The sequence below is a fragment of the Anoplophora glabripennis genome, unplaced genomic scaffold, assembly GCF_000390285.2.
Source record: "Anoplophora glabripennis isolate ALB-LARVAE unplaced genomic scaffold, Agla_2.0 scaffold686, whole genome shotgun sequence".
Taxonomy (NCBI): domain Eukaryota; kingdom Metazoa; phylum Arthropoda; class Insecta; order Coleoptera; family Cerambycidae; genus Anoplophora; species Anoplophora glabripennis.
Window position 1 is genome coordinate 171,550 of NW_019417357.1, and position 11,790 is coordinate 183,339.

Here is an 11,790-nt window from a genome sequence, read left to right on the forward strand (position 1 = left end):
GAAAATATATTTTCTCTACAAGTTGGGGATACCCAGCTGTAGGTAGAAACTTGTTTAAAAGCCAGACAAAATTCCAAGAAAAGGATAATAAATCATGTTTTACATTGCATCAAACACTTGGACCGGAAATGGCGATGACATCATGACTACAATTTCAAAAATAATTCAAAATATTAAGCCTTCAGATTGTTTTTACTTTTAAAATAAAATTCATATTAATTGTTACGCATTCAATTGCTAAAACTCCAGCCGTTTTTAGAACGCCCTTATAGCATTGTTTATTTTATCTTCTTATCTGATATGAGCTGTGCAACAAAGAATTCCCAGACGATTACGTCACTCTCACATAGCGCTCGTTTCTTAAATTTTCTACCTTCAAAAAAAATTGGTACCAAGAGGCCGTCGCCGCCGCCGCCCCCCGCCACCCGCTGCTTGCATCGCCGATCAACACCGGCCGCCCGCTCCCCCTCGTACACCGACACCCCGCTGACCGCAGCCGGCTTCCAGCATCGCATACCTACCTAATACAACGCATATCCAGTACATGAGCGTTGTGGTCTAATGGGTTGTGTGCTTGCCTCGCAATCCGAAGAACCGGGGCTCGATCCTCACAGCCGACATAGGTTTTTTTTTAAATTATTAATTCTTCGCCAACAATGACGTCATCCACTGACTAAGTTTCCCGGCGAGGAGGCGGCCGGAGCTTGGGCAGGAGCGAGAGCGGGGCCAAAAGGAGGAGTGGAGGGGGTAAAATTGGTCAAAAATTTGCAAAATGAATCTCCATAAGAAAATACATGGGATTTTGTCACAGTACTCACATAGTATATCTACTACGGAGTTATGTAGCTGCAACAACGACAGCCACTGCTGCAGTAAATGCAGTAATATTTCGTACGTGGTATGTGGTGGTTTATTTCTGCGAGCGGCACGTGTGAATATTTTCGTTTAGGCATCTATGGATGTTATAGTTATTAAAATGAATAGCGTTTCGTTTCAACAAAAAACTTTATTTGGTTTTCTGCCTTATGAGGATAAACTAAATGTAAAAGAATTAGGTGGGCCAACACCACAATTAAATATTGAAGTTAGTGGAACAAGCCGAAGTAAAAGTTATAAAAGACAATTTAACAATAATTTATACACAAAAGCAGAGCGGGTGTGCGGGTGTGATATAAAAAATACACTGTTTAGTTTTCCGTGCTTATTTTTCGGTGGGGATAAAACATGGACAATATACCAATATGTATTATCTAAAATTATAGATTGCATAACATTTTGCGGAGCTTTCGAATTAGTACTTCGCGGACACGACGACACAGAAAATTCGGACAACCCTGATGTGTTTCGTGGACTCATAAATTTTAGTGCAGATCTTGACGACATTAAAAGAACATCTAGCCACGTGGGTATGACCGGGATTTTCTGTGATTGTACCGGGAATTAGCTGTATGGTCCCGGATTTCGGATTTGCACGTATAACGGAATATAATATATGTACATATAAATAAAGATAAAGAAAATGAGGAAAATTAAAATTCGTTGAATCGTTGGTAAACTTCACAAACGATTTTTTTGTTTATAAACAATATTTAATAATTTAATAAAATATATTTAGTTTATTCCAATTTATTTATACCGACAGTAGGTAATTCGTGAATAGATATTTCAAAAAGGTATCAATTTCAAAAATCGGTCTTGTGAAAATCTGTATTTTTGTATAAATGGATTGTTCCTTGAAATTCAGAAGTGCCAGGAAAACGCGTGAAAATTTTAAAATTTTTTTCCTGCGGCGCCATTTAGGGACTCTCCGGGCACTTAATATCACCGAATTCAATACAACAAACGTAACAACCCTAAGCAGAACACATTCAATCAATGTTCACGCGTCGCCACTGGTTCAAATGATTTTGTTATAAATTTGCAGGATTATTTGATAATTGATAAATTTGAAATAACATTTCATCATATTATATCCTTACATTTGATAGAACAAAATTCCATTAGTCATAGTATAGCTGCTAGAATACGCTAGATATGCCAACTCTTAAACAAGCAAAAAATATACGTCAAAATTTCAGAAAATTAAATAAACAAAAACTTAAAAACATCATATAGCAATGAACCCGAGTACGGGTGTATGAAAGTGATAATGCCAACAAATGTACGGATATTTTCATGAACAAAATTTGTAAAGCAATAGGAGAATGCACGGAATACAATAATAAACATAAAAAAATAAAACCATGACTACATATCATAAATTCTATGATCAAACGTGATAAGCTCTTTAACATTTAATTACTTTTTGGAATTTAATTAGGTTTTTACTCTTTTGAAGTTAATAAAAAAATAGAAACCCCAACAGCAAAAATGTTAAAAACACAAAGTGAGGATTACCTTAAGAACCGGAAAATTGTAAAATATAAGTACTGGAAGTACTTTTAAATACTTAATTGTTCTAAAAAAAACTACGATTTAATAGTTTTTATTCATTAAACATTTCGTTAGGTACCAATTTTATTGAATTGCATTCTACATTAGCAAAAATATGTACCACATTGTTCCATTACATTAGCTAGGTGACGACTATTGGTGTACATAAATATCTGGTTGACGCTAATGATGATAGATTTATTATCTAAGTTCAACGCAGTTGCATCGTAATAGTGTAGCAAAATGTGGATAACATGGCTAGGAGCGTAAAGGATATTAATGGAATGTTTTAACGTAAAATTTCTAGAGATACAATGGGAAACAGTAGTGCTGCTTTTCTGGTTCCTACGTTGAAATGAAGCATCAGCTAGAAAGAGTTAATATTGATATAAAATACGCAGGTTGTTACAAATTCGCTTCTCACTACATACGCTATTGACTATGTCAAAAAAAAAGAGGGTACAAAGGAACTACAACGTAATAGAAATTTTATTGTTTGATATGTTCAATTGACCCTAAAAAATGATAAAATCACGAAGTGCTACCTTTTAAAGGGGTGCGTTTTTGGGAACGAAGTAAAAAGGTGGTATTTTCAGTTTTTTGAGTTTTACTCGAAAACTATACATTTTTTCACTATACCTAGTTGTCAACAGAAAAGTTGTAGCAAATTAAATTTCCCATCGAAATGAGACCTTCTGAAGTCAAAAAAATTATTTTTAACAAAAATATGCCCTAGAAACGTGTAAAAAACACCGAAATAATGCGTATTTTTTTGGTTTTTGGCCCAATGGTGCCTTCTAGAAGTTTGTACAATTAAAATCAACCGAGATATGTCAATTTAACCAACGATAGTTTTTCCTATTTTTATAAAATTTTTATTACTTTCGGTATTATTTTGTCTAATAAATTTATTTTTGTGAATGTGGAAGTTAAAATTAGTTTCTAGGTGATTGGATATTATTATTTATTATTTTAACTTTCTCATTCTAGATTCCAGAATATCGAAAGTATCACTGGTTAAATTGAGATATCTCGGTTGATTTTAATTGTACAAACTTCTACCAGGCACCATTTTAAAGGTCTTGAAACCAGCTTTTATTTGAATATGGCATTATATATACCTAAATTAACTCAGAAACAAGTTATAAGACGAAAATCGTCAAAAAAGAGCAAAAATCCAAAGAGTAGCCAACTTTGATCCAATGTATCTCGGTTTCTATTAGTCATAGGTACTTTTATAAATGCTTATTTTAATGGAAAAACCATTAATTTTTTTTCTGTGAAGCCTATACTTAACTCCTCTCAGAAAAAACAAGTGGGCCAAAAACCAAAAAAAAACGCAATTTTTTGTTTTTTTACTTGTTTTTTTGGCATATTTTTGTTAAAAATAAATTTTTTTGACTTCAGAAGGTCTCATTTCGATGGGAAGTCCAATTTGCTACAACTTTTCTGTTGACAACTATAGTGAAAAAATGCATAGTTTTCGAGTAAAACTCTAAAAACTGAAAATACCACCTCTTTACTTAGTTCTCAAAAACGCACACTTTAAAAGGTAGCACTCCGCGGCTTTTTCATTTTTTAGGGTCAATTGAACATACCAAACAATAAAATTTCTGTTACGTTGTAGTTCCTTTCTAAAGTATATAGTCGATAGCCTAACAGGGATCACGGAAACGATAAGAGATGCGAAATAGCTTAAAAGGGGGCAAAGTTGCATGATCAGGGGACCAACATTATGCCTCTAAGAAATCAAGGCTAACATTATTAGTTTTCAAAATATTTGAAAAATGAAATCCGTTTTTGTTTAATTTCAGCCTTGTTAAAGCTGATTTTGATAAAATAAGAACACTTTCTCATGGCATCTTTTTGCCCTCTATCGAATGGCATAATCAGTTTATGTATACAGGGTGTCTCATAATTAGCTTACAACCCTGAACAGGCCGATTCTATGATCATAGTAATTTAAACAAAATTTTGTTTAAATTTAATCTAAGTTTAATAAAAAAATAATAATAAAAAATTAAATTAAATAAAAATTAATCCTTTAAATGGAAAAGAGAGGAAAGGAAAATTATTATTATTATTATTTGTTTAAATTACTATGAAATTGACCAAAGTGGGATTAATTCAAGAGCGATTTTCTCAGAAACCGTTAAAGATAACGATATGAAACAAGAGAAACTTTTTAACGTAAAACAGTTCGGGAAAACGGAATTTGCTGTCCAATTTGTTAAAAAGTCAAAGATGAAAAAGTTACACACGCAAAGTACCAAGGGCCCCCCGTACCCAACCCAACGAACCTTGTGGAAATAAATGGATTAGTCCATCAAATTGTTCATCAAAATTTAGCTGTGTATACCAAATTTCATTCATTTATCACAACGCGACTGAGAGATATTGCCCTTAGGAAGAACTTCCGGACCCATGTTCATATGAACTTTTTTACTTAGTTTTGGTCATAGAATCGGCCTGTTCAGGGTTGGCAGCTAATTATGAGACACCCTGTATAACGTTTCATCTCTCCAGGACCATAATCAATTTCTCTTTTTTTAAATACGACCCTGGAAATTTTAATACATTTTTGGCAAACCTTCATGACCCCCAATATTGTACTGCCTCAGCTCCTACCAGATTCACACGTTCTATTTCGAAAAATTCATCTTCAATGTATTCGTTCCAAATTTGTCTAAATTTTTTATTCATATTTCTATGTTTGTTGGATTATTGTACACTCTAAGTGTCGCTATACCCTGTGAAATCCATCTATTTATTTAAACTATTACCATCACACGTTACAATAAAACATTATTGGAGTTTTAATCTCCATCATCCGGTCATGCTTAATTCGATAAGTTGTTGCGTCAAAATTAAAACATAATTTTAATTTCATTATGACAAATTAATTCTTAACAATGCATATGAATAACCAAAACTCCAAATGAACATTATAAGTACTTTAAAAAATTACAGTAAATATTCAAAAATTTGTTTGAATTTTGAGCACTCTAGAAACTTAGAAATAACTATGAGCACGGGATTAATACTCTAATAATGTTTTATTGTAATGTGTGATGGTAATAGTTTAAATAACTAGGTAGATTTGACAGGGTCTAGCAGTATTTAGAGTGTACGATAATTCAAGAAACAGAAATCTAAAAAAAATAGATAAATTTGGAACGAAAACATTGAAGATTAATTTTTCGGGAGTCATGAAGGCTTGCAAAAAATGTAATAAAATTTCCAGGGTCGTATTTAAAAAAATGAAGTTGATGATGGTCCTGAAGAGACGAAACGTTACATATAAAAATAGATTATGCCATTCGATAGAGGGCAAAAAGTTGCCATGAGAAAGTGTTCTTCTTCTTTCAATATCATCTCAAACAAGGCTGAAATTAAACAAAAACGAATTTCCAAAATTTCGGTTCTTTTCAAATATTTCGAAAACTATTCATGTTAGCCTTGATGTTTTATAGGCATAATGTTGGTCCCCTGATTATGCAACTTTGCCTCCATTTAAGCTACTTCGTATCTCTTAATGTTTCCGAGATCCCTGTAGTGAGAAACGAATTTGTAACAGCCTGTATAATTAGACGTTAAGTTTATTTGCAAAGTTCTTTACATATGCTACTTATTTAGTGCCGAATGTCAGCACTGGTCTATCTGGCATACAATATTTTTCCGTACATATTTCCATAGGGGAAGGTGAAAAAGAAGAAGGTTGTTTGCATATAATAACGAATTTACCGTTAAATTATTAATTACATAATTTATAAATATACTGAATGATAAGGGGCATGGATACAGTCTTGATGTACTCCTGAAGTAGTGTCTGTTTATGCAGATCTATGACTACATTTTGTGATAAAGATAAGAGTTAACAGGTTTATTATATTTATGGAAAAGCCAAAAGAAGGTAGCTTACTTATTAGTAATCCGTAATCAGCTTTATCGAAGGCTTTCGAAAAGTCTTTGTAAATACATCCGATTGACATTGCTCATCAATATTGGAAGTATTAAATTCAGTGTTAGTATTTTATTAAATACAGGGTAGCCCATCGAAAACGTACCACAAGGTATTACAGGGTAGTAAAGAACTTCTCGGCAAAATCCAAACACAGGTCAAATTTGTTTCTGAGGGGGACAAATTTTGGCTCAAAAAGCATACCAAAATCTTCAACCCCCTAAGTGGGGGTGCTATCCCCTAAATTTTTTCACATGGGAATGGGGGTCAAGTGGGGGGTCATTAGAAAGGGCTTTTAATTCTCTATACATCGATTCTTACTTTTTGAAAATCGATTCATTATTTTAGAAAATATGCAGCTTTGAAAATACGAACAATATTTTTGACGAGAAATGCGAAAATCGATTTAATTTTACTTCAAAACTTACGGTATTAGTCAAGTAAATGCTGAAAATGTTGTCCGCCAACTTGCATACAATGATACAGGTTGTCTTCAAACCGTTGTCGAACATTCTGGAGCACTTGCGGTGTTACTTCGCGACATACATTAATGATTCGTCCTCGCAGATCTTCCAAGGTATCAGGTGGAGTGCTGTAAACTTTGCTTTTAATGTGCCCCCAGAGAAAGAAATCTAAAGGATTTAAGTCGGGTGACCGAGGGGGCCACTCAATTGCACCTCTTCGTCCTATCCAGCGTCCTGGAAACGTCTCATTTAGGTAATTGCGCACATTGAGCGAGTAATGTGGAGGAGCTCCGTCTTGCTGGAAAATCAGTTCGTGTTCATTGTAAGCAGGGTCGTCCTCTATGATATTTGTTAGAGCTGGGTCGATGACATTTTGTAGTAAATCCAAGTACATATCGCCTGTCAAATTTCCAGGAAGGAAAAAAGGACCTACAATGGAATTTCCAAAAATACCTGCCCATACATTCAACTTCTGGGGGTGTTGGGAGTGTGTCTCATGGAAAATCCTTGGATTGGTATCAGCCCAGTAACGACAATTATGGCGATTCACTAAACCATTCAAGAAGAACGTACACTCGTCCGAAAAACACACATTAAAGAGGAAATTATCGTTTATCGCTCGTTCAGTCATTATTTCGCAAAATTGCAAACGACGATCAAAATCGTCTTCATTTAGCTCTTGCACTAGCCGAATCTTATAAGGATGGAATTTGTATTTTTTTAATATTCGTTGGACACTTGTACGACTCACTCCTGTCGCAGTAGCCAATTGCATTGTACTCAGCGTACTATCCATTGCCACTTGCCCCAATACCGCTATTTCCGTAGGTTCATTTAGTACCGGATTTTCAACCTGCCTCTTTTTGTTATGAACGGAGCCAGTTTCGCGAAATTTGGCCACCAATTCGCGAACAATTTTTCCAGACGCATGTTTCTCAGGATGCCGTTGGTTGAACAGTTCGGCGACCCGATTTCCGCATTCATTGTTTTTGAAAAAAAGCTCAATAATTTCTACTCTTTCTGGAATTGAGTACACCATAATTAATCAATTTAAAAGACTCGGCAGTATTGGTACTCTTCAACTACAAGTCACAAGACAGTTATCTAGCAACTTCTTGTGGCCTATCTAAATACGAAACAAAAAGCGGACAATTTTTTGCTCACCAAAATCAGGCTAAAGAATTCGCAAATCAGAAAAAAAAACAGCGAATTCTTTTGAAGGAATTTACCAAGCTAATACCGTAAGTTTTGAAGTAAAATTAAATCGATTTTCGCATTTCTCGTCAAAAATATTGTTCGTATTTTCAAAGCTGCATATTTTCTAAAATAATGGATCGATTTTCAAAAAGTAAGAATCGATGTATAGAGAATTAAAAGCCCTTTCTAATGACCCCCCACTTGACCCCCATTCCCATTTAAAAAAATTTGGGGGATGGCACCCCCACTTAGGGGGTTGAAGATTTTGCTATGCTTTTTGCGCCAAAAGTTGTCCCCCTCAGAAGCAAACTTTACCTGTTTTTGGATTTTGCCGAAAAGTTCATTACTACCCTGTAATGCCTTGCGGTACGTTTTCGATGGGCTACCATGTATATTGTTTTTATCTGTGCAATCATGGGGAAGTGTATCGTTGACGATTGTAACAGCAGATCTGATGGAAATAGTGCTGAAATTTCATTAGTTTGGTAATTCATAATATAAAAATATTTTATGACATTTCGACGGCATCGTACAGCATTCTCCATCTCACATGCACTTATTTCCAGTGTTGGCTTCATGTTTTTTAGTGCCCACGTTATTAACTGATGTAAATATACACGCTCATATTATCAACCGGCTATTTACAATTAGTTTTTTGTTACAATTGGTGTTTATTTTCATAATGGCTATTAAAAATAATTCTCTCCCAATATTTAGTGAACCAATACTTAGTGAACATTTTAATGCTCACCACATAATTTTATAAAGTTATCTTCACTAATAGTTTTTTATGAACATGAACAATCCCAGTTTTCATATACTTTTACGTCTCCTGTCAGCCAACCTACCACGTCGCAGTCATCATATTCTGACTTAAGTAAGTAGTACATCTTCGATGTCAACTTTGAATATTACAGATAATGGAAAGTATGAAGAGGATTATATAAACATTTTAGTGATGATACCCAAGAAAGAAGAAATAAAATATGTGTTCTGTTTTCAGGAAGTAAAACTCGCACCTTACTAACAACACTGTATTTATTGGTTAAGCCGCAAACATACTATATCGTTTCACCGATAAACGGGGGTTCTTATGCTAGTTGAGAACTATAAAAACTACTATAAAAACTTCGTGGTATCCGCAAAGAATAACGGCGAGTTTTCATCATACATAACACCTCCCTCCTTTATTCTTTGAAGACCGGAAGAGAAAAAAAATAATATTAACAACAAAAAATATATACATAATATTTACACAATTTGCAGTCTATCTGGTACTTTAATCAATGGTGAATGTAACTGCACAACACTATCACTGGCACTTACGTCTACTACATTATTATCTACGTGTGTAGAGAGGGGAATAACCGGAAGAGATTGTTTCAGTGACTGATCATTTTTATTTTTTCTTAATTGATTTATATGTCTTTTCCAGACAATTCCTCCCTCAACAGCTACAATATAAGTTTTCCTACCAATTTTTTGTTTAATGTATCCTGAACACCACTTTGGATTACCAGATCTGTAATCTCGTACCCATACCAAGTCATGTATCTCAAAATATCTATTATGTTTACCTCTATAATTTTTTTTTTGCTTTGANTGGTAACTCAGGGGTACACAAATTCCTTAATAATACGTAACAGTCTTCATTTAAAGAACACAAAAGCACTGCTTTTTTACGGCTATCGTCTTTGATATTATTAGCAATAAAAGTTTGCATTAGACGTTCTTTAAAAACTAAAAAGTTAGAAGTTTTATAATCGAAACTTTCGATATTTTTTACTGGGCACAACAAAAATTCTGTGGAGTTAGGCATTGCTGATACCAAAACGTACCTCTTGCGAATAAGAACGAAAAATAATTTGATTTTTATTCTTATTATTGAGCACACGTCGAAACCACTACGGTTTACGTAAAAAATAGTATCAAAATCCACAAATCCTAATATTCTCGTCGCCAACTTGTTCTGTTTTCAGGAAGTAAAAAACTCGCACCTTACTAACAACACTGTATTTATTGGTAAAGCCGCAAACATACTATATCGTTTCACAGATAAACGGGGGTTCTTATGCTAGTTGAGAACTATAAAAACTACTATAAAAACTTCGTGGTATCCGCAAAGAATAACGGCGAGTTTTCATCATACATAACAATATGTATGAAGTTAGGCGGCTTTCCTTCATTTCCAAAAAACAAAAAAAGGTAACTCGCAGAAGATAAACAAAAAAATGGCAATTTAAGAAACAAAAAATAATAATATATTTTTTTAATGACTAAAACCAGTACGCCCAATCTACGGAAAAATAAAACTGTGTATCATGTAATAAAAACTTTTTGAATGTGAACATATTTAAAAATATGCATAAGAACTTGTGAGGACTGAATGCGAAAAGTATTAGTCCAGTTATTCTGTACATTTGGAAAAGTGAACCGGGAAAGCCAAATTTTTTATATGTTGTGGGGGGTGCTTAGAAAAACTTAACTTAAGATTTGAGACCAAGATTTCCTATGTGCATTTTCCGCCATCTTGGAAAAAGGGATGAATTTTTGTTGTTGCTATAACTCGGTTCTCCGTCAAGATACAGAATTGTTGTTTTATTGTTTTTTGTTCCTCTTTCAACGATCTACAATTTAGGTCCTATAAACTTTTTACCTATTATTGTTAGTTGTTGAGATATCGAACTAAATAGATAAAAAAGCAAGAACAAAGACAACTTTATAAAAATACTCCTCCTTCATTTTGTACAAACCGAAATCAGAGTCGAACAAGCCTTTGAAGATGCGGACACTCTTATCGTATCCATCGCACTCGCAGAAGCATCAAAGGACGATTCGGTTGAAATCGTTGGTGAAGACATCGATCTCTTGATTTTGCTCACTGGACTAGGAAATATATATTTTCGAAAATCGGGAAAAGGAAATACACCAGGAACACTTTACTCTCCAACTAGTATGAAGCATAATAAATCCGTTCTCGAAAACATATTTTTCATTCATGCATTCAGCGGTTGCGATACCACCTCATCTTTGTTCAGCATTGGCAAATCGAAATTCATCAGCATATTGGAAAAACATACGGAACTCCTGTCATCAGTTGATTTATTCAAACGAGAACATGTCGATCCGGAGGATCTGACATCCACGGGAGAACGATTACTCATTGCCCTATATGGCGGTGAGAAGCACAGCAAAAACATCAATGCGCTACGATATCAACGCTACGCAAAATCTATCACCAGAAATAGATTCAACCTATCATCACTCCCTCACTCACACCAACAAAAAGCGTAGCACGACAACACATATTCCGCACGTATCATCAGGTACAAACTTGGCTTGGGTTTTACAAGGATTCGAAAGAATGGGGTTGACGACAACGGACCATGGTCTAGAGCCGATTATTAATACGGTTGAACCTGCGCCACCCGAACTTTTGAAGATAATATCTTGCAAATGCAAGGAAAAATGCGGAACTGCTTGTGGGTGCAGAAGAGGTGGCATTGCATGTTCAACCATTTGCCTGAACTGCAGTGGACAAACATGCAAAAACGTTGCCAAAGTCGATGTCCTGATCTGTGACAACGAATTAGATTCCGAAGATGATTCAACAGTCGGAGACAAGATCGAATCTTTGAATTTTTATCTATTTTGTTATATATATCAACAACTAATAATGATAGGTGAAAAGTTTATAGGACTTAAATTGTAAATCGTCGGAAGAGAAACAATAAT